Source organism: Syngnathus floridae, unplaced genomic scaffold (genome assembly GCF_059516105.1).
Source record: "Syngnathus floridae isolate MCC-2025c unplaced genomic scaffold, RoL_Sflo_1.0 HiC_scaffold_35, whole genome shotgun sequence".
Classification (NCBI taxonomy): domain Eukaryota; kingdom Metazoa; phylum Chordata; class Actinopteri; order Syngnathiformes; family Syngnathidae; genus Syngnathus; species Syngnathus floridae.
In genome coordinates, this window is record NW_028284064.1 from 438,331 (window position 1) to 462,093 (window position 23,763).

Sequence of the window (23,763 nt, forward strand, 5' to 3'; positions counted from 1 at the left end):
CTGGAGCTCACTCACCAGCTGGTGTTAGGGCCACAGAATGAAGGCCAAGGAGAAGAATAGAAAGAGAAACAGAAACTTCTCCTCCAATTGTTTGATTTGTCTCTTCTGAGCTTCGATGAATTCTTTCAGCTCTTTGTTCCTCTAGGACGGACAAATGGAAAGTGGCATTCAAAAGCCAGTAAGCGTGCAAGTAAGTGCCGGGCTGGCTTTGGGCCCTTACCTGTTGCGCGCTGTGCAGCAGATCCATTCTCTCTTGGAGGATGCAAGCGTCGCGCTCCCTCAACTCGCACATCAGGGCTCGCTTCCATTGGTCCACGGCGCTCCTAAGCTCTTCTCTCTGATCCGCCGTCAGCACGTCATTCACGCCAGCGTGGCTGGCTTTTTCGCCGTCCGTGGCGGGGCAGTCCCGCTGCGGTAGCGCCTCGTACAACATGGCCTCCAGCTCCAGGATCCTCTGGGCCGCAATCCTCGTCCATCAGTGGTCCGGCGGGAGATTTGAGGGCGGCTTACCTTATGAGCCTGGTCCATGGAACACTTCCTGAAGTCCAACTCTTCATCCAGGTAGCCCTTCTGCTTGCAGAACATATCCTAGCACAGCTCAAGGTCAGAATTGTTGGGGCACATTGCCGGAGTTCCCCTTGGCTGATGTCGCGTGTCTGTCTACCTTCTCACTTTCAATGTCCAACATCTTCTGTTGAAGTGCTGACTTGGTCACTTTGATGTATTCTAACCACTGAGGAAAGGCTGCTGTCACATAAGCAGAATGCGAGAGCGTGCGTGGACGTGCGCGTTACCTTCTCGGCTAGGGTGAGAAGGGTCCTGGCGTGAATCACGACCACCTGCTCCTCGTTGGTGAGATTCTGCAAGAGCCCAAAGGCACAGCGTCAACAAGCTTCTTTCAGCGCAAAGCCTTCCAAAAGTCACATTTGAGCCGCCGAGTCTCGTGGAGTGCGAACATAAGGAGTTCGACATACACTTACGGCGTTATAGCCCAGGATGTCCAGCTTCTTCATCAGATCACTGATGACGATGTCCGGGGGAAAGGCGCAAGGAGCAATGTAAGGTGTTCTGGGACCTCGGGTTAAGGTTAGGGTTGCGAGGGACGCCTTACGTACGCTCACGCCCTCGGCCTCGCAGTAGATCTGCAAAGGGCTGAGGCCGTCTGGGAAACGGACTTGCAGAAACTTCAAGACGGGGGAGCGCCACTCCCTCTCCTGAAAGGCAGAGGCATGCATCCGTCCGTCCGTCCGTCCGTCCGTCACATCTCTGGCCTCAACACGCTTGTGCGAGTCTTCCCACCTCCAGCTCCAGGATGCGGAACTCAAGCAGTTCGTTTTGGTCTCGGATATCCTGGATGTGCTCTTTCAGACGCGCTTCTTCCGCCTCCATCCGCCTGACCTGAAAAGACAGTCAGACCTCATCTGCGGGGCTTCCCGACAGGTGTGACGCCAAGCGACTCCGCCCAGCGCCTTTCTTTCCGTCACCTTTTCGGCCAACTGCTGATTGCTCTGACGCAGCAGCTGCTTCTCCTCCACCCACTTGACATTCTAGAAGAGACAAACGCGTGGACAGCTTTGGAATGTTGTGTCATTTTCATCCACAAATTCTTTGGTTGACTGGAAAATGACATTTGCTTTTCTCCGCATTTTCCCAGCCACGTTCGGGGGGGGGGGGGGGGGGGTTGGTCCAGTAATGCCAGACGGATGAGTGACTGAAGAATGTAGCTATTTTGTCTGAGAAAAAGGTGTGCTCATTGATGAGCTTACCTGTCCTTGTTGCTTCAGCGCTGACTCCAGATCTGCTACTCTGCTTTGATAGTGACCCATTTCTACCATCAGCTTTTCTCTGGTCTGAAAGGAGGAGGAGGGAGGCTCCTCCTCCTCCTTTCAGACCAGAGAACACCCGAGGCTGGGTGAGAACGGGGAGGCTGCGACCCGGCCGGGGGTTGCGGGAAGGGGCGCCACCTTGATCTCCTTCTCGGCGTCGTAGTCCCCTTTCGCTGGTCTGGGCTAGCAGAGCGTAGGCTCGTTGCAGCGCTTGATATTCTTGCGTCAGCTGGCGGTAGCGAAGCTCCGCCTCTTCATGCTGTCATGTAACATGGGGGCAGAGATGGTGCAAATGGTAGAATATGGATTGTTCACAGGAATAAATTGGCAGAGCTGAAATTCCAAATTTGTCCAAAAGATGGCGCCAGACCAAAACGTGAGACCAAAAGAGGAGCCAATAAGCTAAACATGGTAAAATAGAAATAAAAAGAGTAGCACGGTGTCAGAGGGTGAGTCACGCATAGAAGCACAAATGTGATTTTTATTTTTGATTCTTGTGCTTGGCTAAAAATGTATTCTGTAACCGCTTTAAGCAATATTATTTGTCAATTCGATCAAGAGACCCGTCACTATGAGAATAGTGGCGTGACATAAATTGTTTGGAGAAGCACAAATGTGATTTTTATTTTGATTCTTTTGCTTGGCTAAAAATGTATTCTGTAACCGCTTTAAGCAATATTATTTGTCAATTCGATCAAGAGACCCGTCACTATGAGAATAGTGGCGTGACATAAATTGTTTGGAGAAGCACAAATGTGATTTTTATTTTTGATTCTTTTGCTTGGCTAAAAATGTATACTGTAACCGCTTTAAGCAATATTATTTGTCAATTCGATTAAGAGACCCGTCACTATGAGAATAGTGGCGTGACATAAATTGTTTAGAAAAGTAGGTCAAGGGTTTGGATTTTTATTTTAGAGTAAATTGAAGCGTAACTTTAAAAAGTTATTTTTATGTAGGAGAAAGAGAAGGAAAGGGGAAGTGAAAGGTTTTGCCACTAGCTGTGCATTTGGTGGAAAGTACTGCGTGGTCAGGGCGGAAACAGCTGCTGAAGGCCACAGATAACCAAGCGTGGGGAAACTGGCCAGTTCCCTCTATAGGCGTGAGAAAGCTGGCCAGTCCCTCTATAGGCGTGAGAAAGCTGGCCAGTCCCTTCTATAGGCGTGGGAAAACTGGGCAGTCTTACCCTATAGGGAAAGTACAGGAGAAAAGAAAGGGGAGGGGGGGGACCGAGCGGTCTATAAAAGATCCGGCAGAAACAGCTCAGGGCTCTTTCCCCCAAAAGAGCGCTTATACGTGAAGAGGCCCGGAGGAGTTTCAAGATTTTTTTCCAAAGTCCCGAAGATCTTTGTGTGAGACGCAGGATCACTGGACTGAAATTAACTTGGATTTACTCCCAAAAATTGGACTGGACAACTTTATAAAGAGAGATAGGTGAGAGGGATTTTTATATTTTATGTATTTAAGCGAGAGGGGGGAATAGTCATCGGGCCGCCGGTTCCCTCGTGGCCAGCCTGTTTCCCTAATTCGGATTTTAGAAGCAAGATCGAACTGATCACTCGACTTTGCTTCCACCAAAAATAGCACGTAGCTGGTATTTACCTCTTCCCTTTTTTATGAACTGTGTTTTGCAATCGAATTGTTCTGGGATTGAATGATTTTATTAACACGGGTATCAGTGAGTGAAATTGTTCAGTTTCTGGAGTAATTGAGATTTGTAATTCTATTCCATGTTTTTTTTTTTTTTCAATAAATGTGTTTTGTATATTACTTACTTCGTTGTGCGCGGATTTGTACTGAATATGCAACCGAAGGCTCAGGCCCGCTTCCCCTTTTTTGACGGGCCGCGTAAAAAGGAACTTTGAACAAGTTAGAGACTTAAATAACTTCCGTAGTTATTTGAGCCACGAGTGAATTGCGATCCGTTCGAAAGTTATTTCGTCTGAATAAATTAAAGGAAGTGTTTAAATGAGATTATTGGGTTGTGTAGAGTGGAAAGTTATTTAACTATTTGAAAGGCTCAGGCCCGCTTCCCCTTTTTGACGGGCCGCGTAAAAAGTAACTCTGAGCAAGTTAGAGAATTAAAAAACGTTTGTAAATATTTAACGGAAGAGTTGATTTCATTAAAAGTGAATTCGGTTGAGAAATTACTTCCTCTAAATAACATAACGACGACGATTGAAACAAATCAGTGAAGTTGGCGGAGGATAAAAGTATTTCAACTGTCCGTCGGGCGCGGCCCAGTTCCCCTTTTTGTCGGGCCGCGTCAAAAGCTAAATGGGACACGATCAAAAAGTAGACTTGCCTTCCAAATTAATTATTGGGCAAATCTAAATAGAGCACGACATTTTTATTCGGTTTAAGAAAGTTGCTATTCTTTTTGAAGCAATTAAGTGGGGTGAAGAACTCCGAAGGTCAAGTGCTAGATCTACGTATAGGAAGTTAGAATTAATCATATAAAGTGCATTAATTTTCTTCTTAAATGATATTATTGTCACACTTTTATTAATTCGATTCTCTTTCGAATGAAAAAGTTGGTCGGCTCGCTGCATGAGCGACCAAGTGGAACGGACCCATATCAACATTTACTTCGGCAAAAACTAGTGCTTGGGTGCGCTAAACAAACGAATCCCTGAGGTCTTAACAAAGACATCTAAAAAATATCCGTAACAAAATAAGAACTTCAAACACTAGCGGGGAGCCATCAATACGATGCGGTCACTTCGAAGTCTTGCCTCGAATTGAGTTACTCGGCTCGAGCTTCGGGTGACTTGAGAGGGATTGGCGTCGTACAGAAATTAGATTGATTCCGGTGGAGTTAATTTAACTCGGGTGGTTAGATTACGGACGAATCTCCGAACCCGGCTAAAACAAACCCGTTACCGGGAAGCCGGGGGCACCTTAATGCAAGAGGTGCGTTTGACATTTTGGCGCCCAACGAGTAGGAGGGGGGTTGTGATTAAAAGTTTAGAAAAAATAAAAATAAGAAAATAGAAGAACATTTTTTTTTTTGTTTTGCTCACAGCTCCAAAACGAACCTGTGTGGAGTTTTCCAGTTTTTTCTTCCCAGAAGCTGTTTTAATTCCACTCACTGATACAAATAAATGTCAGAACGGCCTTGAGTGACATAAGTACAGTCTCTTTAAGGAATAGAGTTTCCTAGAAAAGAACCTTGATAGCACGGGAGGATTAGAACTGTATTGTGTCATAGTAAACGGTGACCGTAGCCCCTCAGCACATTACTTTAGGCATGAGTAAGGAGGAGTTCCTCCACAGCTTGTACTTGTATGGGGTGCTGAAAGTAATGTTTGTAGTATACGCAGAGTATGCGGCAGAACTTGCAAAAGAAAGAGGGGCCGGTACATGGGCACGGATATTGGGTATAAATACAGAAGATGAACCAGTTGACGAGGAGCCTGCGAATGTTTTAGATTTCATGCCAAAACCAAAGCCGAGGAGGAGTCAGACAATTAGGAGACCGACAGAAGAGAGGGCTTTTTATTTCGAAAGATAAAAAAGAAAAGAAAAGAAGGCTTTTCTCCCCTCTTCTCTTTCCCTTTTTCCTTCTTAATTTCATTGTATAATATATACTAATTTCACCCTTACAAGATTTTTGTTGCTGAATTCCTTTTGTGGATTACAAATTTTTTGTTCCAAGACACATTGTGGATTACAAAAATTTTTTTTTTTTTTTTTTGTTCCTGGACACACTGTGGATTACAAGATTTTTGTTGCTGAATTCCTTCTGTGGATTACAAATTTTTTGTTCCAAGACACATTGTGGATTACAAAATTTTTTTTTTTTTCCTGGACACACTGTGGATTACAAGATTTTTGTTGCTGAACTCCTTTTGTGGATTACAAAATTTTTTTTTTTTGTTCCTGGACACACTGTGGATTACAAGATTTTTGTTGCTGAATTCCTTTTGTGGATTACAAATTTTTTGTTCCGAGACACATTGTGGATTACAAAAATTTTTTTGTTCCCGGACGCATCAAAGGATTACGGACTTCTGCCCGCTGAACTCACAGATGGATTTTCCCTCTTTCCGCCCTTTCCCTTTTTCCGCTTGTTGAAGACTACAATTGAAGCTCACCAGGGATAGTAAACGGCCAAGACGATTCTTCTAAGGCTTGTATGGTTTATGATTCTTAACTGTTGGCGACCCTCTGTGACTTACAGGTTCCCAAGAATTGTAGGGCTGAATGGTTTAGGACTGATGATTAGTCGTCAGTTCCTGTTCGCTACAATAACGTTTGAATTACAATTTGCTTTTGAGTATACCCTTGTTAGGATTTCCTGTCAGTAAAAGAACCTGGTGGGAAAAAAAAAAAAAGAAAAAGGAAAAAACGTGCATCCCACCGTTGAGAGCATCAATAAGTGAGGCAAGAGTTCTCATATTGGTGTTCTGAGTAGAGGCGACGCAAAGGGCGCCGCTGAGTAACTAAGAGCTGAATCGACCCTGTTCCGAGTGCGCACGGAAAGGCTTCGAAAGGAGACAGCTCGACCCTACAACTGGAAAAACTGCTATTCATTGAAAAGATGGCTAGCAGTGGAAGAGGACTGGACCTCGAACCTGGTAATCCTATGGAAGGAACCAGAAAGGAGGGGTCTAATCCGGACCCTTTGAGACGACATGAAGAACCAGCATGTGTAATATTGTATGGAGGAGGCTTGGAGAAGTGGCCTCAGAAATGGACTGAATACATAGTGGGATCTAACCCGTCAATAGAGGTGGAATGCCTCTCGACGCGGATGAAAGAAGCCATCGAGAAAGATGGAAGATTTTTTGCCGAGCAGCCAGGAGAAGATGGACTCTCAATAATAGTGTCAGCCCACCCTGAAAGGGGCTACACTCGAAGAGAAGCACCTGACTGGTGTGAATGGGGGGCAAAAATGGTGGAGGAATGTAATATGATAAAAATAATAAGCACAAGCACAGATCTGGACTCAATAGTGAAAATGCTGACCAACGAATCTGGCATCCAGAGCGAGCTTGCAACTCCATTACCTGGAGAAGTGCAGGCAGTGCCTCGCTATTACGAGTGCATGCAGCACCTGGCGAGGATGAGAAGTATTTTGGAGAAAAAGACGAATCAACCGGTATTCTCCAGTGAAGAAGAAGAGGAAGTGCCTAACGAAGAAGGGCTGGGCACGAGCAGAGACACAGAGGAGGTATGGGAGGCCAAGGACACCAGGCGCGGAGGCGCCTTTGCACCGAAGCTCAATCCCCTTATTAGAAAAGACCCCCTACCGTCTTTGCCGGAAGAATCAACCAAGAAAGTGATTGTGGGCAACGGAGTGCTAATGTGCCAGTTTGTCGGAGATATTTGGTCACTGACAGGAGACGCCCTCATTGTTTTCACCAACGACAAATTCCGTGCCTGGAACCAGACCTTTGATTCACGGCTGAGGTTGATGGCCGGTGAAAAATATATTGAGGACCTACAAGATGCAAGACGACAAATGGAACATGACCCGGAGGATCTTACCTTCATCTTCACAAGTGGGGGAAGATCAAAATACCACATGATAATACATGCCGTCGTGCAGAAGTGGAGTGCAGACCTTGACCAGCAGGACTACCTGAAGATGATGACAAAAATTCTGGAGAAAGCGGTGGATGCTGCCATCGAGAGGGGAGCCAGAAGAATAGTTACGGAAGTGAATGGCGTCAGATCTGGACGGATGTCATGGAAAATTGCAGAAACAGCAATTGCAGGGGCTTATAAGCTGCAGATAGCCACCCCGATCACAGCGGTGGAAGGGCTGGAGTTTGTGTTGGCAATATCAGCCTCTCAAAGAAGAGAGAGGGAATTAGTAGCTCTGGAAGCCACATATGACCAAGCTCTACTGGTGGCTCGGAAAGAGCAGAAAATGGAACAGCAAACACAACAGAAGGTGACAGTCCTGCCCCATCCATCGGTCAGAGTAATTCGAACCGAAGAGGAAAAAGGGGCAGCCTCAAGTTTTACCCCAGTATTGCAAGTAAGGACCGTACGGTCAAGGACACCATCCCCAACGGCAGGGGATGAGGACGAGACCGTGGCCAACAAAATCAACCCAGAGATAACTAGACCAGGGGGGCCGGATCCGGCACCAACCGAGGTCCCGGCTCCAGAGAAACCACCTCAGGAAAGAGGGAGAAGAATGGCCAGAGAGAAGAGAGTGGTTTTAAAATCAAACCGAAAAGTGGCTGGTACCTCTTACCGAGCACGCCTGACGTCTACTCCCAAAAATAGACCCTCCACGGTTCAGGGCCCACGTCAACAAATAGGATCGAGGAACACCGAAGTTGGGGCCACTGAACATGCTCATACATCCAACGAGGAAGAGGGTGATAATGATGGAGAGGGAGAAGGCAGGGAGGCGGCCGAAGAGGAAGATCAGGCTTCGGTGATGTCGGCAGTGGGCCCTCCTGATCCTAATGACCCCCCACCGAGAGTTGTGCTAGGAGCAACCCGGAAAGGAGCCAAAAAGCAACAGCCAGTGCTAAGCATTTTCCAGGCTTCGGAAAGGCTGGCAAGGGAAGTTCAATTAGGATGGGTGGAAACCAAGGATGGAAGGAAAACCTACATCCCAGAAGTCAAACAGAAAGAATACCCTTTCCCGCCGGCCTGGTGGGAAAAAATAGAAAGAAATTTAGACGTCCCGGTGAAACTAACTTACAGGGAGGCAATGAATGTGTTAAACACACCAGCCTACCACACTCTAGTAAGTTACACAGATTTGACAAAAAATTTTAGGGAAGGCTTTGTGACCGTAATGTATGACGTATTGTTGCGGAGGATGAAGCAGGGTGTGTATGATGCCGCTCAAGCAGAACTGAGAGCGTGTGAAGATTTGGACACACACACTGTTAATCCCGCAATGTCCACACAAACCAACACAATTGGAAACTTCACCCAACAAGCTCAGCCGAGCACCACGCAACTGGGAGTGACTTATTTGGAAAATACAGGGATGCCTGGAAATGACCTGGAAAGAGAGACACGAGCCTTTAAAACTCTGAAAGGAATGGTGCGCGTAAAGTACCAAAAGGAAAGCGTCAAAGAATATTTATTGGCAACCTGGCCAGTAATTAAAGACGGTCCGGGCGGAGAGTTGTCAAAGAAGTTGTGGCTACAATATATTACAGCCGAGCCCATTGGAAGGGATGAGACAGCCCAGGAAGCCTACCAGAGGTGGGTGGATGATGAAGAAGACGACGAAGATGCACATATAACCAGAGCTAAAGAAGCATTAAAACAGGGTCTCACCTTGCTGAATGTGTGGCATAAGTTGAAGCAAGTGATAAGCCCAAACAGATACGTGCGAGTATTGAGAGCAGTAACCGAGGACAAGGACACCACTTTTGTGAAGCTGGGTGCGGAGGCAACTCTGGCACGAATCGAAGAATCCATAAAGAAATGGGACAGAGTAACAAAACACTACATGGAGAGACAAAAGCCGAATCCATCGGGCAGCACTCGCACTCGCACAGAGGATACACAAGCAGGTCGGAAACCACCACCACGGCCAACTTATGGGAAGGGGCAAAAATTTAATGATAATCAGAGACAGAACACCCAAAATAATCCCAAACCACTTTATGGTAAAGTGAACTCAACTGGTTATGTGGCAAAAGATGTGTATGACAAAATGTCACCAGAAGAAAGGAAGGCCCTGGCAGAGGCTCGCAAGGCTGCGGCCCCTGCTGGGCCCAGAAAATAAGTGAAAACGAGGCGCGGGTCACCCTGTCAGGCGTGTACAGAGAGGGAGACAATCTCTACACTGATATTGATGGAGCTCCATATTTAGTAGATACCGGAGCCGAGGTGTCGATGACCCGCAAAGCCTTGAAAGTGATAGGACACCTAACTGTTATGATGGCAGATGGATCAGTGACCAACATGCCGATTGGAGTCTGGAAAAGAATCGTTTGGGTGAAAGGGCCCCACAATTTGCTGACATTGAGAGACGCCGAAGATCTGAAAAAACCAGCACATCAGCGTCAGCCAGTAAAAGCAAGGTTGGAAAACATCAAAGCAAAAACAGTCCGAGTGGGTCCAACTAAAACCATGCCACTGAATGAGTGGTACAAACCTGTGGATGTGGATTCCGTCCGGGTCCAATTGGTCCAAAACAGCGACCTGTCTCCAGATGGGAAGCAGAAATTGACCGCTATATTGGAGAAGGCAGCTGTGGCGCATTTCAAGAACGACTGTGGTGACCTTGGATCAAAATACATCCACACAATTGAAGGAGGAGTACATCCACCGGTGAGACAATATCCCTTGAATCCCGAAGCAGTGGCTGAAATGGAAACAATCGTAAAGGAACTCCTACAGCTTGGCATCATTCGGGAAGAATCAAATCCAGTGACCAACAGCCCAATTCAGGCAGTGAAAAAACCAGAGGCGTCAGGGGGAGGATGGAGGCCAGTTATAAACTTTAAAGCTCTTAACCGCCGGACGGTGGCTAATCGAGCGAGCCTCATAAATCCCCAGGCATCCCTAAAGACTTTAAGAGTGAAGAAATACAAATCATGCATTGATTTAGCAAACGGGTTCTTTTCACTACGACTGGCCAAAACATCACAAGGAAAAACAGCATTCACGCACAAAGGGAAATCATACGTGTGGCAAAGATTGCCACAAGGATACAAAAACTCCCCAAATGTATTTCAATCAGCGGTTTTACAAGTTCTGAGTGGTTTGGATGTTACGGTGTACATCGATGATGTGTTTGTTTCAAATGACGAAGAGGAGGAACATTTGGACTTGCTGCAGAAAGTGGTGGAACGAGTCTCCGCTGCCGGCCTCAAGCTGAATCTCAAGAAATGCCAACTAGCCCGATTCCAAGTGGATTACTTGGGATTTCAAGTGACTGAAAACCTAGGAATCTCAGAAGGATTTCGACAGAAAATCGAACAGATCTCGCCCCCGAGATCAGAAACAGAGTTGCAGCGAATACTTGGACTGTGCAATTATGTGCGGGATCATGTTCCTCACTATCAGAAGCATGCAAGGCCACTGTACAGCCGCTTGAAGAAAACTCCGGAGGGCCAAAAACCAACAAAGTGGCAGTGGTCAGACAGTGACAATCAGAACTTGAATAATTTGAAACAGGCCGTCCGAGAAGCCGTGCGGCTGGAGCCACGAAGTTTGACAGTAAGACTGGTCGCAAAGGTGCAGTGCGAAGAAAATGATGCAATGGTGTCGGTCAGCAACGAAGGTGCCGGTTTGGTGGCCTTGTGGACCTACACCCTGTCCAGCGTCGAGAAAAAATTCCCCCAGGAGGAGAAAGAACTTGCAGTGTTGGCAAGGTACTGGAGTAATTTAAAAGACCTGGCCCAAGGACAAGGTATCAAAGTCCAGACGGGAAGTAACGTGCATCGTTTTCTAAGAAAGACTACAATCGAGAGCACTAAAGCGACCAACATTCGATGGGGCAGATGGGAGGACATCCTACTAGACCCCGACTTGGAAATTGGACCAACTACAACCTCCACAAAGAAGCCGATACTCAAAAAGAGTATGGATGAAGAGAAGCCCTATGAATGGACTCTTTACACCGATGGGTCAAAAAAGGAAGGAGAGCAGAATGCCCACTGGGGTTTTATTCTGAAGCAAAATGGAGTGGAGCGTTGCCGCCGCAAAGGAAAGACACCCGGCAGCGCGCAAGCAGGAGAGGCCACGGCAGTGCTGGAAGGACTGTTAGAAGCGGAAAAAAATCACGCTGGACGCGTAAGACTTATAACTGACAGTCATTATTGCGCGCAAGCTCTCAAATTCGATCTAGCCATTTGGGAAGAGAATGGCTTTGAGGGTGCGAAAGGAAAACTAGTGGCCCACTATGAAGTGTGGAAAAAAATAGCCGAGTTACGGCTAAATTTGAGTCTGGATGTGGTTCACCAGAAATCTCATGTAAAAGAAGGAGCTCATTGGAGAGGGAATAACGAAGTTGATCGATACGTCCAGGAAAGAAGAATAATAGTTGTAGGAGCAGAAAAATGGGACAAGACCCCTCGCGGAAAAGTGGTCCCAGACAAGAGCGTGAGGCAAGTCGTGTCGGCAGTGCATGAAGCACTAGGCCACGCGGGTCCACTGCCTACGCGGAAAGAGTTAGAGAAGCTGGAACTCTGGGTCCCTGACCGAATGATTCGTGCGGTTCTGCGGGATTGTAATCCGTGCAACAAATACAACGCAGGGCGAAGAGGACGACGCACGGACGGATTGACGATCAGGAGTACTGTGCCGTGGGGCTCGGTTTGTATGGACGTAGCTGGCCCCATGGGAATAAGTGGCGCAAAGGGTGAGAAATACCTTGTTGTGCTGGTTGACTCGATGTCAGGACACGTCGGGCTGAAAGCAGTAAGAAAAGCCAATGCAAACAGTGTGATCAAGACACTAGAAGACGGGTGCATGTGGCTAGGAATCCCAAGAGAGTTGAGAACAGACAATGGAACTCATTTCAAAAACGCCCAGGTGGACGAGTGGTGTCGTAGGTGGGGAATAGTCAGAGTCTATTCGCCCCCTTACACGCCACAAGCAAACGGGGTGGCTGAAAGAAGTATAGGTCTAGTCAAAACCTGGTTGGGAAAAAATGCAAACGGGAAAGAGTGGAGTACTAAACTACTTGATTTGGTTGCAGACCTGAACGGGAGGAGTAGGAGCAGCCGGCCCTCCCCGTCCGAAGAACTCAATCAACGACTCTTTGTGTCCCAGGAAGTGGGCAGAACCCAAGACGGCTCGTCCCAGAATAAAGAGAAGTGCCAGTTCAGTGTTGGACAGAAGGTGTGGATCAAGTCGAGGGACCTGAACAGCAAAACAGCGGTGAAGGCCAAGTACGACTGCTCGGACATCGTCAGTGAAGTGTTGGATAAAAACACAGTACGTTTGAGGAAGAAAGGTATCCAAGGAGTTGAACAGCTGAAGCCGTTATCGGCTGACCCAATTCAAGCCAAGAAGTAATACAAAGAAAACATATGGCAACGGACTACAGAACAATCCCGGCCTTCGTGCGCATGGCCGCACACAAGGGTGCGGTCATCGTAAGAAGAACACCAAATGGGATCCAGACCGGAAGGGCCCTAAATCTGGTGAGATTGGCCAAGCGGGGTTGCACACCCGGTGGACCAGAACATTTTCACTGGACATGGGTCGACGAAGCTTGTGTCATTTGTTTGACACCCAACTTGTTGCCTACTATGTGGTCAGGAGTAGGCTTCATGATGCCACCTGTACTGACCACCGAAGTAAGAGAGCTGGAATTTGCCCAGAGGAATGAGGACAAGCTTCCAGTCAAAGTATTAGATGCCATGGTATGCCACCAGTGTCGAATTACCATCTTGGCACGAATGGTGTTTTTTTCACAGTGGGAGATCGGACCAACTACGGATGTACGGGCTCGACAAATTAGCTCGTGCACGTGTGTGTGGGACGGCGATGAGCTGAAATATTGCCTCATGTGTTTAGATCGCATGACAAGAGGAAAATTATTGAAAGTCGGAGAAGCAGAGGGATGGCAAATCACCAGGGCAATGACCCCCCTGGCGACCCTCTATCCAGTGTTGGGAGGAGCATCTTGGCCGGCGTATGATAATAATCAGGCTATGAAGAACCTTTATGCAGCCTTGGGCCATTGTTGGCCGTGGCCAGGGCCAGACGGCCAGCCTGCCCCCAACAGTTGTACAGGAAAGGCCAACGAAATGGCCTTGTTTGCTCGTGCGTCGGTCCTTTCGGCAGGGGGGAAAGCCGCCCTGGGAGACCTGCTAGAAGGACCTTGGAGGCCCATGACTTGGGCTCGGGCTATAGCCCAGTTGGTGGCGTGCAAGGACGCACCATTGGTCAAAGTGGAGGCAGCCCCTGCGGAAACAAGCCCGACCGTGAGCAACATGTACTGCTATCGAAGTGTTTTGGACACGAGTAACAAAGACTTCCAGTATGTGACGAAAAAAGGAATGTACTGTTTTGCCCCTGGGAATAAAGTCGGATCAGTCCTTATAGTGAATGAGGGTGAAGCAGCACTGGTAGGGATTACAGTGAAAATGGCAATCATTCCCTACGAAGGAATATATTCCCTGGGAATCAAATTGGAGGCCAAAAGGCTTGGCCAGCTTGCAGTCATGGGAAACATCGGGCCCCAAGTACGGGATATTCCTAGTGAACAAATACAAACAAGGGAAGAGCCAGACACAGTAGCAGCGATGGAACCTCGAGGAAAGGCCAAACAGACGGATGACCTTGACCGGTCAGAAGCAAAAGAATGGGAAGAAGATCCCGGCCAGGGCTTGGCACAGAAAAGTCCAGCTGTAGGGAACATGCTCCAGTCAGTGTTGAGGGAGGAGAATAACGTTGAAAAAGGCAGCACTGAAGTGGAAAGTCAAACCACTTCTCTCCTGCCAGGAACCGGGAGTCCAAGTGGAAATTCAACCAACTTCTCTCCCGCCAGAACCGGGAATCCAAGTGGAAAGTCAAACCACTTCACTCCTGCCAGAAGCAGGAGTCCAAGTGGAGAGTCAAATCACCTCTGTCCCCCCGGAAACAGAAGTCCCGGGGGAAAACCTAGTAGCATGTCCAAAGGCAGAGGGCGGTGGCGTAAGTGACCGACCCGGGAAGATTCTACTGGACTGGACCCCCTTTGATTGGACGAAGTTGTATCCGGCAAATTGCCCTACTCCTGGTTGCGACGGGAGCGGTAGCGCCCGACCAGGGGCAACTCACCACCGCTCATTTAGATCTTGCCCGGTGTATGCGGGAAGCCTCGAGGTGTGTCCCACGCCTGGATGTGATGGAAAAGGAAACACCAGATGGGGTCCGGAGCGTCACCGCACCCTTAAGACATGTCCAGTGCTGGCAGAAATGAAGCGCAAAGCCGCCGAAACCAGGAAACAAGTCGGTAGCCAAGAGAACAACATGTCGAATGATGCGGTAGACACCAGGCCCGAGGAACCAGGACCGTCTGCATCCAATAGGCCGCTGGGAACGTTGGCTCAAAAGGCCTCCTATTATGCAGTGTGGTCCACTAAAACAGAACCCCAAAAGAAAAAAAGGGGTCGGGCCGCAGTAGAGGAACTGACTAGGCTGTGGAGCCGGCCAGATTCCAAGGGGGAGAACGACTGAGAGAAAAAAAAAAAAAAAGAGAAGAAGGTGTACATATGTGTATATAAAAATGAGTGTGCATATAGCGGTGTATGTATACAGGTGTATATAGAAGTACTATAACAATGTATTGTTAATGGACTGTACATAACTACTAACAGAAAGAAAACCAGGAGACCGCCGGAAGAAGGGCCCAGCCAAAGAGGAGGACGGTTTCTTTGGCACAAGGGAGGAGTCAGGGAAGGAGGAGGGGCTGGAAGATCTCCTATAAAGCCAGAAGAGAAGAACCAGATCTTCATTCAGCCCTGAGGAGTGACCAACCATGAACTTCCCGCGCGGAGCAAAGAGAAGGAGAACAATGAGCCTGGAGAGTGGGGGGTCACCAATGACCCTCCCAGGCTACACGGATGATCCCGCTGGTGGCGACCTAGCGGGACCAGCGGTTGGGCTGAGCCCCGGGACCGGGGCTTCCACAGACAACGATGGAAAGAACTGGAGGAATCCGTTTTTTGTGGAGGAAGAGCAAGAGATTTATGCAAACCAGGGATGGATAGCTCTGGAGCCAATTTACGCGAATACAGTTCCCGTGAGCAGAAATCCAGAGCCGAACTTTGAAAGTCGAGGAGCAACTTTATTTGCAGACAGCGGGTATGAGATTCCCAGCGCTTCGCCTTTTTGCGACGAACCACCGAATCTACCCGACAACCCTCCAATGGATTGGAGCACAATTGGATGGAGACCATCTATTTTTCCTCAGCCGGCGATATCATGGAAGAAGACCCTGGTGACAGATTGGCTGACAGCTATAATACTTTCAGTCATTTTAACAAGCATCCTACTCAGCTTCACATTTTGGAAGAGCGCAGCCCGCTATGACCCGATGGAGATGATTAATGTCGAGTACGATGGAACGAAGCTCTTCAATCAAACCTGTTGGGCAGTGGACTTTGGAAGCGTCACCGTGAAATGGAATACATCCATAGCACCAGACATCGCTACCAGACAATATTGGACATCGGTGCTGCGACGACGAGAGAAGATGATCGCCTTGCCACTGGAACCAGGAGCAATTCCGCGCGCAGGAGACGAGGAGGAAAGACGGTTTAAGACAAAAAGGGAAATAGTGAGTGAAGTAACTCACTTTCCCGAACATTTGGGTCACGTGAATTGGACAGGGCAAATAAGAAGTAACATCAGTGCTTGTGATATGAGGTACTTCAAAGCGCCAGAAAACTTTGCTAACCTAACAATAAGCTTGATTTGCAAGAACAAACGTGAAGAGAAAATTGTTAAAAGAAATTGGATTTTGAAAATGGGCAAAGAGCATGCGGAATGGTATAGCAATGCCTCGTGTGTCCCGTTGCCCGAATCAAAAGGAGGGTATTGGGAAAAGAGTGGAAAGAGGCCGGATGAATTTTCATTCCCGGCCCCAATGAAAAACTCCACGTGCCATGGCACTTATCCCGGATGGGAGCCGTGCTGGAGTTGTTTAGATTTGGTTTGCGAAAAAACTCAGGATTATTCAAGTAAGCGTCGCCTTAACCGGGTGCCGAGAAGTTTGTCCGACAGCCAGAAGTCAGTATTTTGGGACTGTCAGAGAGTTTTTAGTAGGTTAAATGCGTGTTACTTTAACGTGGGACAATTTTGTGAGAATAATTATCATGTGATAATGTGGGCCTTTAAATTCCAAAAAATGAAGTCCCCTGTCGCAGTGTCAACAAGGGGAGGGAGGAAGTTCAACCCAAATAAGGAACCAGTAGATTTTGAATTTTGGCTAAATAGTTCATTTCCATGGTTATGGCAGGTAGAAACACGGATGGCTGTGCCCAGCAGTTACCAGGGCAGACACCGGTTATACCCGTCAGCAAGGCACTTATGGGTTCAACGGTTACCCACTCCTGCCGATTTGTTGACGGTAACTCCGGGAGAATTTGACAGAATTGACCAATGTGTAGTGGGGAAAATTTATGCTGGATTGCATGGGAGGGATTGGACAGTTGGGAAGTCGCCAAGATGTGACCTGGATGAGATCAAGCGATCCGTCTTGGGCACCAGGTGGGTTCACAACTGTGCCAGTCTCTTAGCAAACAAAACAGTGAAAGGAATTTTACAGGCATGGTCTGAAATAAAAGTTCGAGACCCCGCCAAGACATGGTGGGGATTTAATGGGTATGAAATGAAGCAATGGGTTATACCCTGTTTAAATGTAACAACAAATTACTGGGTTCAATACCAATTTATGTCAACGGTATATTCAAAAGAGACTGATATCAAGCCCGCAGGAATGTACTCCCCATATATTTATGTGAATCCTCGGCCCTGGGCGATGACTTGTAACACTGAGAAAACAAAATGTTTGATTACCTTAGCTCGTGAACAATGTGTTACACTGCCTAATTGGAAAGAATATTGTTTAGATAAATATCAAGATGAAGGATACAGGAGTGTAGAAGGAGCTTTGTGGGAGTACGTCTCGCCACAAAACAGGTGGAGGCGTCAGCCCGCTAGAAACCGGGCGCCTTGTAATACCTGGGTACAAAATGAAGGGTTGCTAAATTTAAGCGAGCCAGTGTCTATCCCCTATCGGCTGCCTGCGCTGATACAGATTGCTGAAGGGCGTGCGTTCCGAAAGAGTCTGTGTGAGGGGCGGCAGTTTATGGGTTTTGATTGGATTGGCCCCAATAGAATTTTCAATAACGGAACATGTTTCTCCCCTTCAGAGCATTGGATAAAATGTGGCCATGGAGAAAACATTCATGATTGCACTTGGTATGAGAAAATAGGGGCGGCGCTGCAGTCAGTAACAAGTGCCGCGGTTGAGGCCTTTGGTGATGTGGTCGCCGGTGCCTTGGAGGTAGTACTGGGGCCAATCTGGGCGTGGGTGCTAGTAGGGTTTGCATTGATAGGAATAGCAGCGACTCTGTGCATTGCCATAAAAGGAAGTATTAAGAAGATTTTATTCGACCCCCGCGAGAGTGGGGCGTCTTTAGTTAGGCAAATGACAGCCCACAAGAGGGGTGGTCGGAACGTCTTATTAAAAGGAGAAGTCGGGCGGCAGTAGGGCATTTGAGCCTGACAGCTCAGAGACCGGAACTTCAAGAGACAAAAGAGAAAAACAAAAAAGGGAACTAATAATGGCAACAAACAGCTCAAGTGGGTTTTTAAATCCAAGAGGGAGGCCAGGAGCGATGAGAGTGAGTAACGAAGTTCAATATTGGGTTTTATTTAGTATATGGACAGCCTACTGCTGTTCTGGGTCTTGGGATTTGCAACAACTCACTCGCCCCGTGATTTTGGTCATATCAATATTTAAGGTTTTGATTTTGAGATTTTTATACACAAGACACACGATGGGTTTGGGTCTTTTTGTAGTCTACATGCATGGCCGAATGTATGTTGACCCTAATACACCCAGAGGTATTGCCGAAATTGTATTGCTTATTTTGTGGAGTGTTTTGGAAGTGGTGTCAATTTTTGTTTATTATGTTGTTTTCGGGGTTGTCATATTAGAAGCAATATTAGTGATAGGAATGGCCATGTATGTTATAAAGATGGTAGCCAGACTTGACCAGCATGCCCGCACCTCTGTCGCGTGGAGATGGCGTACGGCCAAACTCGTACTCTGGTGCATAGTATGGGGGTCATTGTCTGTGTTACTTTGGACCGAAGTGGTGGACCAATTGGCAATGATAACCTGGTTTTTTACATACTCTGTTTTTTTTCCCCTCCCGCCCCGAGAGGCGGGAGGGCAGCCGCAGAGAAGCCCCTCTATTGTATAGAAGAGGGGCTGGCAGAGGGGTGATTGTTTGAAGTGTAACCTGAAAAATGTTAAAATTTGTGCTTCCATGTGTTACAGACTATACACCGTATTGCGGATGCACCTAAATGCATCCTATGCGGAATGACCAATATGAAATTGGCCTGGGTGATCGGGAGATCTTATATGGGAAGCTGTTGTTATCAGACCGGCTTTAGTTTGGCTTGGCTGGTCCCTGACGGTCTGTATGTAAAAGAGGGAGAGCAGTCCAGCTTGGACCATCTCGGCTGGGAAGGATGTGCAGATTTGATGACCACCGCGACTCTGCTCGAGACAACCACAGGGCCCCTGATGGCACGTACGGTTCTCATGCATGGAGCAGGAAGAACCTACGGCACTATCTGGCCTTTGATTCACATGACCTGGCGTCAACAGAACGGCACCCGATGCGTCACTTCACATTGGCAATGTGGGCGCTGTTTGACAGTGAGCGCTCCTCATCGCTTTCTCCCGGCTGACTTTTACACGCACCCAAACGCAGGATATGGATTACACCGACCTATGGAGATGCCCAACGAGGCCCCTGTGGGGCTTGTCCGGCCTGCGCATCGGGGAGGAGGACGGTGTGTTGGACATTGGACCCAGGATGGGTCTTACGTCCGGTGCAGAGAGCCATGTGAGGGTTGCGAGGGGCGTCGGGATCCAGACGGCAGCCGTACGTATGGAGGGCCTGGCTACAATAATAATCCTCCCCTCGACTCACCCATCAGCCCCGTACGGCTGATAAGCCCGCTGGATGTGGATGCAGCTCCGTCTGAGTCTGAGGACGACGATGAGGCTCGAGACGGAGGACGCGGGAGCGAGGCTGAGAATGGAGAGGCAGATGTCGAGAGTGTGGCCACAGAGGGATCGACACCACCGGAGCTGGGAGCTCTCGCCGAGGAGAACCACGCTGACGACGACAACGCTGCTGGTCGGTTGTCGCGCCTGATCAACGCCCTCGCAGAGATCGCCCGACAGGGAGACATGGCAGCGGCCTGCCCTACTTCAACGACCGCTGAGGTTGTGAATATCTCAAATGACGACGACATGGCTGAGTAGCTCTTGGGAATCAGGGATAGTTTATACCTGTTTTCAATCCAAGGGGAGGATGTCATGTAACATGGGGGCAGAGATGGTGCAAATGGTAGAATATGGATTGTTCACAGGAATAAATTGGCAGAGCTGAAATTCCAAATTTGTCCAAAAGATGGCGCCAGACCAAAACGTGAGACCAAAAGAGGAGCCAATAAGCTAAACATGGTAAAATAGAAATAAAAAGAGTAGCACGGTGTCAGAGGGTGAGTCACGCATAGAAGCACAAATGTGATTTTTATTTTTGATTCTTGTGCTTGGCTAAAAATGTATTCTGTAACCGCTTTAAGCAATATTATTTGTCAATTCGATCAAGAGACCCGTCACTATGAGAATAGTGGCGTGACATAAATTGTTTGGAGAAGCACAAATGTGATTTTTATTTTGATTCTTTTGCTTGGCTAAAAATGTATTCTGTAACCGCTTTAAGCAATATTATTTGTCAATTCGATCAAGAGACCCGTCACTATGAGAATAGTGGCGTGACATAAATTGTTTGGAGAAGCACAAATGTGATTTTTATTTTTGATTCTTTTGCTTGGCTAAAAATGTATACTGTAACCGCTTTAAGCAATATTATTTGTCAATTCGATTAAGAGACCCGTCACTATGAGAATAGTGGCGTGACATAAATTGTTTAGAAAAGTAGGTCAAGGGTTTGGATTTTTATTTTAGAGTAAATTGAAGCGTAACTTTAAAAAGTTATTTTTATGTAGGAGAAAGAGAAGGAAAGGGGAAGTGAAAGGTTTTGCCACTAGCTGTGCATTTGGTGGAAAGTACTGCGTGGTCAGGGCGGAAACAGCTGCTGAAGGCCACAGATAACCAAGCGTGGGGAAACTGGCCAGTTCCCTCTATAGGCGTGAGAAAGCTGGCCAGTCCCTCTATAGGCGTGAGAAAGCTGGCCAGTCCCTTCTATAGGCGTGGGAAAACTGGGCAGTCTTACCCTATAGGGAAAGTACAGGAGAAAAGAAAGGGGAGGGGGGGGACCGAGCGGTCTATAAAAGATCCGGCAGAAACAGCTCAGGGCTCTTTCCCCCAAAAGAGCGCTTATACGTGAAGAGGCCCGGAGGAGTTTCAAGATTTTTTTCCAAAGTCCCGAAGATCTTTGTGTGAGACGCAGGATCACTGGACTGAAATTAACTTGGATTTACTCCCAAAAATTGGACTGGACAACTTTATAAAGAGAGATAGGTGAGAGGGATTTTTATATTTTATGTGTTTAAGCGAGAGGGGGGAATAGTCATCGGGCCGCCGGTTCCCTCGTGGCCAGCCTGTTTCCCTAATTCGGATTTTAGAAGCAAGATCGAACTGATCACTCGACTTTGCTTCCACCAAAAATAGCACGTAGCTGGTATTTACCTCTTCCCTTTTTTATGAACTGTGTTTTGCAATCGAATTGTTCTGGGATTGAATGATTTTATTAACACGGGTATCAGTGAGTGAAATTGTTCAGTTTCTGGAGTAATTGAGATTTGTAATTCTATTCCATGTTTTTTTTTTTTTTCAATAAATGTGTTTTGTATATTACTTACTTCGTTGTGCGCGGATTTGTACTGAATATGCAACCGAAGGCTCAGGCCCGCTTCCCCTTTTTTGACGGGCCGCGTAAAAAGGAACTTTGAACAAGTTAGAGACTTAAATAACTTCCGTAGTTATTTGAGCCACGAGTGAATTGCGATCCGTTCGAAAGTTATTTCATCTGAATAAATTAAAGGAAGTGTTTAAATCAGATTATTGGGTTGTGTAGAGTGGAAAGTTATTTAACTATTTGAAAGGCTCAGGCCCGCTTCCCCTTTTTGACGGGCCGCGTAAAAAGTAACTCTGAGCAAGTTAGAGAATTAAAAAACGTTTGTAAATATTTAACGGAAGAGTTGATTTCATTAAAAGTGAATTCGGTTGAGAAATTACTTCCTCTAAATAACATAACGACGACGATTGAAACAAATCAGTGAAGTTGGCGGAGGATAAAAGTATTTCAACTGTCCGTCGGGCGCGGCCCAGTTCCCCTTTTTGTCGGGCCGCGTCAAAAGCTAAATGGGACACGATCAAAAAGTAGACTTGCCTTCCAAATTAATTATTGGGCAAATCTAAATAGAGCACGACATTTTTATTCGGTTTAAGAAAGTTGCTATTCTTTTTGAAGCAATTAAGTGGGGTGAAGAACTCCGAAGGTCAAGTGCTAGATCTACGTATAGGAAGTTAGAATTAATCATATAAAGTGCATTAATTTTCTTCTTAAATGATATTATTGTCACACTTTTATTAATTCGATTCTCTTTCGAATGAAAAAGTTGGTCGGCTCGCTGCATGAGCGACCAAGTGGAACGGACCCATATCAACATTTACTTCGGCAAAAACTAGTGCTTGGGTGCGCTAAACAAACGAATCCCTGAGGTCTTAACAAAGACATCTAAAAAATATCCGTAACAAAATAAGAACTTCAAACACTAGCGGGGAGCCATCAATACGATGCGGTCACTTCGAAGTCTTGCCTCGAATTGAGTTACTCGGCTCGAGCTTCGGGTGACTTGAGAGGGATTGGCGTCGTACAGAAATTAGATTGATTCCGGTGGAGTTAATTTAACTCGGGTGGTTAGATTACGGACGAATCTCCGAACCCGGCTAAAACAAACCCGTTACCGGGAAGCCGGGGGCACCTTAATGCAAGAGGTGCGTTTGACAATGCACACACCAATGCAACACAGCACTAGTACCAGAATCAGTCAGACCGGCGACAAAGCACCCGCGACGCAAAGACGAGTCCGATTCCAGGCTGAAGAGGAATGTTTGGTGCCAATACGCTGGCAGAAATGGCGGGCTACCTCTTCGGGTTCCGTGTCGGGGGTTCTGTCGGTGTGAAAAGACAAGGACGATCCGTCCGAGTCCACCAACACGTCTTCGTCGTAGCCGTAAAATGTTTCGATGACCTGCGGGCGCGGAAGCAAACATCTCTCTGAACAAACTGAAGCGACACCTCACGATGAATCGACGAGAGGAACGATAGCGAGAAAAAGGCCATTTCATCTTGCGCAACACCAAGCAGCCGCAAACAAACAGACTCACCTTGCAGGACCTCACGCTTTGTTCCTCCTCAGAGATTCTCGACGTCGGTATCGTAGCAGCAAATCTCTCTCCTGTCGACACAAATAATCCGCCTTTGAGATTCTTTGGATGCAAAGGGAACGAACGGCTCCGGCGCAGAAACAAACGCGACTCACAATGACATTTCTGACATGAGCTCCTGTCTCCAGAGCCTGAAAAACACGTCACCGGCGATGATTGGAGGGACGCTCGTCTTTTCCAAAAGTGACAACTACAGGGTGTGTCAGGGTTTTCCAGATTATCTTTATCGTATCATTGTGTTGCTTTGACTTTGACTGCGACCTGTAATAAATAATATTATTTTTCCCTTATTTATCCCTATCGCTTATCCCTTCCTACACAAAGTCGTAAAACACCCCTTGCTATGTTTTGACTAGAGGTCAAGGGCTTCCTCTATTCAATCCACTCTTACACCCACCCTGTTTCTCTTAATTAAAATGCTCGTGCAGGAGCCGAGAGTCAGACTTCATTCGTACAACGGATGGACTCTCCACCTGCAGGTGTCCAAAAGAACTTACTTGTCTCCCGTGTGGTTCTTGCAAAATAAGTTGGAGCGAGCGCAACTCTAACAGGGTGCATTTTGCCACTAGCTGCCTACGGACAATGACGTCGCGCTCGCGGCTCATGGTTGACGGGCTGAGCAGCCGGGCAAGTCCGTCGTTTTCAGCGCACAGCGAGTGGCAAAGGCGCTGACAAAACGGGAGCTTTGAGCTGCTGAAAACGGCAAAACAAGTCTAAAGCGTGTTCAAACGCGTGCGCACAATGCTCCTGCTTGAAAGGTCGGAATTTAAGGGGCCAATTTTTTGGATGGCGGCCGCCGGCCAAGCTTTGGACGGAAAAGGTTTCCTGGCGACAGCG

At 47.3% G+C, this 23,763-nt stretch overlaps 1 long non-coding RNA gene across 1 annotated transcript; it reads right to left on the reverse strand.

Annotated features, from left to right (window-relative positions):
- Nucleotides 1–1,917: 1,917 nt before the first annotated feature.
- On the reverse strand, nt 1,918–23,469 carry LOC148378586 (uncharacterized). Its single transcript, XR_015855774.1, has 4 exons — nt 23,022–23,469; nt 22,867–22,937; nt 22,626–22,730; nt 1,918–2,085 (listed from the first exon to the last, which is right to left on the reverse strand). It is a non-coding gene; the product is annotated as an uncharacterized LOC148378586 (long non-coding RNA).
- Nucleotides 23,470–23,763: the final 294 nt, after the last annotated feature.